Source organism: Propithecus coquereli, unplaced genomic scaffold (genome assembly GCF_000956105.1).
Source record: "Propithecus coquereli isolate 6110/MARCELLA unplaced genomic scaffold, Pcoq_1.0 Scaffold298, whole genome shotgun sequence".
Taxonomy (NCBI): domain Eukaryota; kingdom Metazoa; phylum Chordata; class Mammalia; order Primates; family Indriidae; genus Propithecus; species Propithecus coquereli.
Genome location: NW_012148596.1, coordinates 1,230,112 through 1,236,111, shown reverse-complemented (window position 1 = coordinate 1,236,111; position 6,000 = coordinate 1,230,112).

Below are 6,000 nucleotides of genomic sequence, written 5' to 3'. Positions count from 1 at the left end.
TGTGTCCTGGGCCAGGAAGTCTGGGTGGCTGTGCTGGGTGCTACAGGGACACAGAGATGGAGACACCCTCGCCACCCTTGGGCTCGCAGTTTATTGGGAGGGGGAGACAGAAACACATACTGGAGGTGACCAGTAGAGAAGGAGGGGCCAGCTCAGTCACTTAAAAGCAGTGTCCAGGGGCTCGTCCCCTTGCACTCCAATTCCATAAAGGAAAATAAAATCTGTTTGCATCAGAAATATGAGAAATCAAAGCAAAGCAAACTTAGCAAGTTACCTAACAGGAGGACGGGAGCCCCCATCCCCAACCACTGACCAAGATTTTATGGAGATGGTGGCATTTGAACTGGGCCTCGAACGGTGCGTAAACCGTGGCTGACTGCAGAGGGGAATGGATTGAAAACCGTGTCTGCCCAAGACGCAGGATGCGTCCGTCTGTGGGAGGAGTTCAATCACACACATGCAAGGGAGGGGGTTACATAGGCCTGGCCTGGCTGCTGCCCGTGATCACCGACTTCACCATCGAGTCGCTGTGTTCATCCTGACTCCTTGTCACTAGGAAAAGTGACATCGACGGCTGGCTGGGTTATAAGGAGGTAGGTGGTTCTCCCATGTGTCATGGTGGAGTGAGGCGGGGCTCGAGGCCTCCCCACCGCTCACCTGCAGGAGCGCCCAGGGTGGGCCCAAAGCTCCACTTTCCATGGAGGCCTCATCGGGGTTGCTTCCTACAGCTTCCCCCCACCCCTGCCCACGACACACACCCCGGGGGCCGTGCTTTCAGCTGACCAGAGGTGGCAACTCCTTGAGAGCCCTCTCAGGACCGGGGGGCAGTCAACACCGGTGTTTCAGGTCTGCTCAGGCCCTGGGGAGCAGAGCCCTTCCCTGACGTTGTCTTCCTGCACCTGGCACCACCAGGGGCGGGGGCCCCAGAGGCTCCTGTAGAAAGGGGCCCGAGAAGGTATCGTCCCGCCTCTGTCCAGGCCTCTGGTCGGTGGAGCCAAAGGAGTCCAGGTGGCAAAAAAAAAAAAAAGCTCTGGCTATCCCAGGCCCAAGTTCCAGCCCCCAAACCTACAAGGACTGGAGGTGACAGGATGGGTCTGGGGTCCTGAATGGCCACCTCCTGCGAGACCCGGCTAGCATCACTGGCTCAGCGCCTCTGCAGAAAGGCACAGCGCAGGAGCAGCATGTGGCCGTGGTGCAAGGAGGGAACAGAGCCTAGAGGAGTGAGGTGGGGCCAGCCTCGGAGAGACCTCGAATGCCAAGCTCAGTGTCAGAGCGAAGACTGACTCAGAGTTCTCCTTCATGCCTGGAGACAACGGGCTCTGGCTTCATGCAGCCCCCTCTCAGTGCTCTCCAGGTCCACTGGGCCGGAGGAAATGGGTCTGATGTCTTGTCACCATCATATTTACAGCCCGACTGCAACTGCAGGCAGCGTTTTCTCAGGGGCAGGGCCAGTGTTCATAATAGCCACTGTTATCAAGTAGCCGCGAGTAGTGTGTTATTAGCTGTCATAAGCCTCATTGTACAGATGGGAAAACTAAGGCTTCTGCAACTCAAACCTTGTCGGTGGCAAAGCTAGAGTGTGAGCACGGGACACTTGGCCTCTGTGCCGTGGCCTTCGCTCCGTGTCTTCTGCCTGTGGCTGCTTGCTGTCTCTCACGGGCTGGTGCCCGACTGAGATGAATGTCACCGTGCACACCCCAGCTAAGGAAAAATGAACTCCCAAAGGGCCTAAGAGACAAGACGTGCAGACTCAGCTTGGGGAACGCCCTGTACTCTCCTGCTGCAGCCTGGAGGCACCATCCCTGTTTGTTGAAATCCTATTCCTCCTCCAAAACCAGCTCAAATGCCAGCTTCTCTGAAACTGGCCCTGCCAGGCAGAATCACTCCTGATCCGGGCCCCGTGAACTTTGACCTTGGTAGCTAGCTGGCCAGCCAGCTGCACCCAACTCACATTCAGCCTTGACCTCCTGCAGGGTGGGGGGCATCTTACCCACCTCCCCACCCCCACAGGGTTCTGCACACACTCAGGGCCCAGAAACGCTTGTGGTCCAGAGACCCTGGGAATGGCTGTGGCCAACCCCACAGGTGGTTGGAGCCAACTTAGCAGGTGCCTCCACGGGCTCACAGCGCCTCCACCTGCCCTTTCCCAGCCCCGAAAGCGAAAACAGCCCTGTGGCAGCTGAGCTACTTTTACCCTTCCCAGAAGCCAGCCAGCCCCGCCTGGGCTCCCAGCCAAGGCAGCTGCAGCTCCCGCCTCTCCCATCATGCCGGGCCAGCTCCCCGGCCGCTTCCCCCAGCTCCCCTGCACCGCCTTGGTCCACCAGGGCTCCTGCCTGATCTGCGCCCGTTCCTCTGCTTTGCTGCAGCGCTGACTCCGGGCCTGGCCTTCCCCCGTCCTCCGAGGGCCAGTCGCAGACGCAGCGCCCAGCAGCAGGAGAAGGCCAGTCCTCTTACTGGAGCACCAGTTAGGCTCCCAGCATCATCGCTCTACACCCACCGTTCAGCAAGCGGGTCAGACCCTTCCAGATGTGGGACAGGAGCCGGAGCCAGCCCAAGTCCCCCAGACCCCTTCGGACCCTGCACCTTGCCGGCCGCCAGCTCTGCCGCTCCAGCAGAAGCAGGCCAGACTCCCGGAGCCCCCTCACCCTAGTGTACTACGGAGGCCTGTCCCCCAGCCCCCAGGGCAGAAGGTCACAGGCCCCACACAGAGGTGGCAGGCAGGGAGGATCCAGGCCACAGTGGAACAGCAAGGGGGCCTGTTAACGATTTTAGCCTGGGATCTCAGCATCCCCTCAACTGATAAGAATTTATCAAACACACAGGCGGGGCGTGGAGGGGTTGGAAGAGTTACGGAATAAAAGGGGACAAGAGGTGGCTTTGAAAACCTTTCTGCAGCTTAACTATAAGGAGCCTTCAGGGAGCGAAGCGCAACCTCTGTTTACAACGTTCCGAGGTTCTTATTTTATTGATACTTCCCGTATTTGCTGGATATTCTGTCGTGAACATGTTTTTGTAATCAGGAAAAATAACTAATATTCAGGAAATATAAGCAGAAAACAGACACGGTATTGGATCAGAGCTCGCACAGGTCACAGCGTTGGCAGGGATGCCCAGGAGGAGAGAACGAGGGCTGTCCTGGGCCCCAGGACACCTGCATTCCTGTCCCCATCTTCCACCACCCCCTGAGTTGCTGTGGGCAAGTCCCAACTTCATAGGCTCAGTTTTCCCAGCTGTCAAATGGGAGGAGCAGTGTCAGTGCTACCCACCTGCCTGGGCTGTACGAGAGACACCGTGATAACGAGACTCTTGTTCAGGGCTATTGAGTGTCAGCCCCCATGGGGCACGTGGGAGAGCTTTATAGGAGCCCCGGCCTGCCCACGTGGGAGGAGAGAGTGCAGCTCTCGCCACACTGGCGACGATGTGCACTGCATATAAGAGACACTACGGGAATGGGAACAAGACAAAGCCATTTTAATCCCTGACTAACCACAGAAACGGTCTATATAATCACAGTGCGGTTTTCTTTCTTTTGCCCGTTGCCCCGGGGGGGGGTTCTTGTTCCATTCCCCGGCCGGCGGGGAAGGTTGTTGGCCCGGCTTAGGGCGGCCTTCTGGCAGGCTTCCGTTTTTTTGGGTTGTTCCCCAAGGGGCCGGTTGGCAATTGGGGCGGGGAAGGGGGCGTTTTCTTCCCCCCTTTCCCCCCCCAGCGCCCCCCACTGCACTGCAGCCTGGGCACCCCCAGCAACCCCCAGCGAGGCCTCTTATCCCTGCTGGGAAGGCATTGCCCTGGGGCTGCAGCTGCCTAGAGTGACAACAGGTGTTTGGGGACCAGCAGCAAGAGGTCTGCTTGCCTGGCACTGGCCACACCCTCACTCTATGTCCCCAGGATGCAGAAAGCCCTCAATGCTCCCTGTCCCCAAGCATGCTGAACCCTCCCTCCTGTGCCAGCCCAGCCTCTGCAGCTGAGGACCAGAGCAGAGTGCCACAAGGTGTCCCCAACGTACCATTTGGGGTGGTGGCTTGACACTATCCTCATTGCAGCGCAACCCCTGACCTTTGGAAGAAACTGCAAGGCCCCGAATCCTAGCCCAGGCCTTACCTTCTGTGCTCATGGCCACTTAGGGTTACCTGAATACCCTCCACTCCTGCTTGGGGCCTTTCAGTGAAAATAACTGCTGTTAAACAACTCCCCCAACCTCCCTGCAGAAAAAAAAACCCTGGCATCTAGGATAAGATCTAAAAAAGGTGGCAGGGACAGCCACTGTCCGGGAGCCCCACAGCACACACGGCGTGTTCCTGAGACAGCGCTGGCTGGGTCACTGAGTCGGGAGAGGCCTGCGGCACAAACACGGAAGACAACAGGGTTCCAGCCTGGTACTGATGGGCGGGAAGCCCTCAAAAAACCCTGGGGCCCTGCCTCAGGATCAAGGTAATCACTATTCATTTGCCATCCAAGACAAAGAAAGAAGTCTTTAGTTCTTGAATAAGTCCTAAACCATCCCATACAAACACAGCCTCGGAATGGCAGCAGCTGAGGAGGAAGCCTCAGAATAGCAGCAGCTGAGGAGGAAGCGGGGCCCATCCCTCATCTGGAGAAATGTGAATGCACGGACCATCCCAAACCAGACCCTCTGGGCACAGGTGACCCCTGTCCCATCAGCACCAGGCACCTGGCAATGGAAGGTGGGAGAACAGGGCCGTGTTCGCAGATGGCCACCTGGTGGCCCTTACCCACGACCACGCCGAATCCAGGGAGGTCTTGCCCTGCGGGGGCTCCCAGCCGGAGCTGCAGACGGGGTCCTGCTCCTCCATGGCCCAGTGTGGGGTGCTGGCCGCCTCCTCACCCGGCGTTGTGAGAGAAATGTCCCTGGGGCGACACCAGCTCAGGAGCTGGGAGGCTGGGCCAGGCGACACCGGAGCCCAGGGCAGGCGGCGCTTCCCTTTTCACCCGCCTGGGAGCTCGGGCCAAGTCACAAGGCTCAGCAGAAGAGCGGAGTGTTGAATTGCAAATCCTCGCCCACCTGGGGCCTGCTGACAGGCAGCACCCGGGATGCAGAGATTCCAGAAGACATCGATGGTTTCTGTCAACTCTGAAGGGGACCCCAGGAGAGGGCCCTGTGCATGTCATGTTCACTGTGTCCCCACTCCAGCTCTCTGAGGCAGTAGGACATCCCAACGTTCTCCCGGGGGGACTGATGGAGGAGGTGTGCAGGGAGAGCCCACTTCGAGTGCTGAGGGCTGGGCTTGGTGCTTTCTAGATAATAGTCCCTCCACTTTGTACTCTGAAAGCCTGGGGGAGTCCCTCTCTGTCCCTCCGCACTGCCTTGGCACCCCGTAGGGGGCCTGGGCGGGGAGGGGCCAGGGTCACATGTGTGGCACTGAGCCCCGCCTGCCATCGCGACAGCGCTCCGGGGGTGAACACTCCCCAGGCACCAGGCCCCACGCTAAGCACTGAAGAAGCAGGAGCACGATCTTCACAGTGGCCCTGTAAGGTTATGGACAGAAACAGAAGCTTCAAGAACTGACCTTGGGTCCAAAGCCCGGAAGTGACAGAGCAGGGCCAGGGCGACCTCAGGGACGGTGCTCGGGATCTAATTCCAGCCGCTGCCGTCTCAGAGTCTGTCCAGAGCTGGGCTGGGCTCAGGGGCCTGCGCTGGGGGAGCGAGGGCACAGTACTAGGGCGGTTTCCGGGGAGGCCAGGCAGCAGGTGCACCTTGACAGTGGGCACCGAGGCCACCATCTGCTTTGACAGCCACCGAGGGAGGTGACTCTGTGCCTGGAGCACAGCAGGCTGAGAGGGAAGGGACTTCAGGTTAGTGCCACGTGAGCATGGTGGGGGGTGAAGGGGGAAGACTCAGCCTCTCCCTCCCACCAGGAAGCACAGTCTCTAGTTTCCTCCTTCTCCCCAGGCGGCCTTCCCTGAGTTCGCTGGGGCTCCTCTTCCTCATTCCCTCCGGAGGGGCCCTGACGAGATCCATCTGGGATTGATGTGGGAATGAAA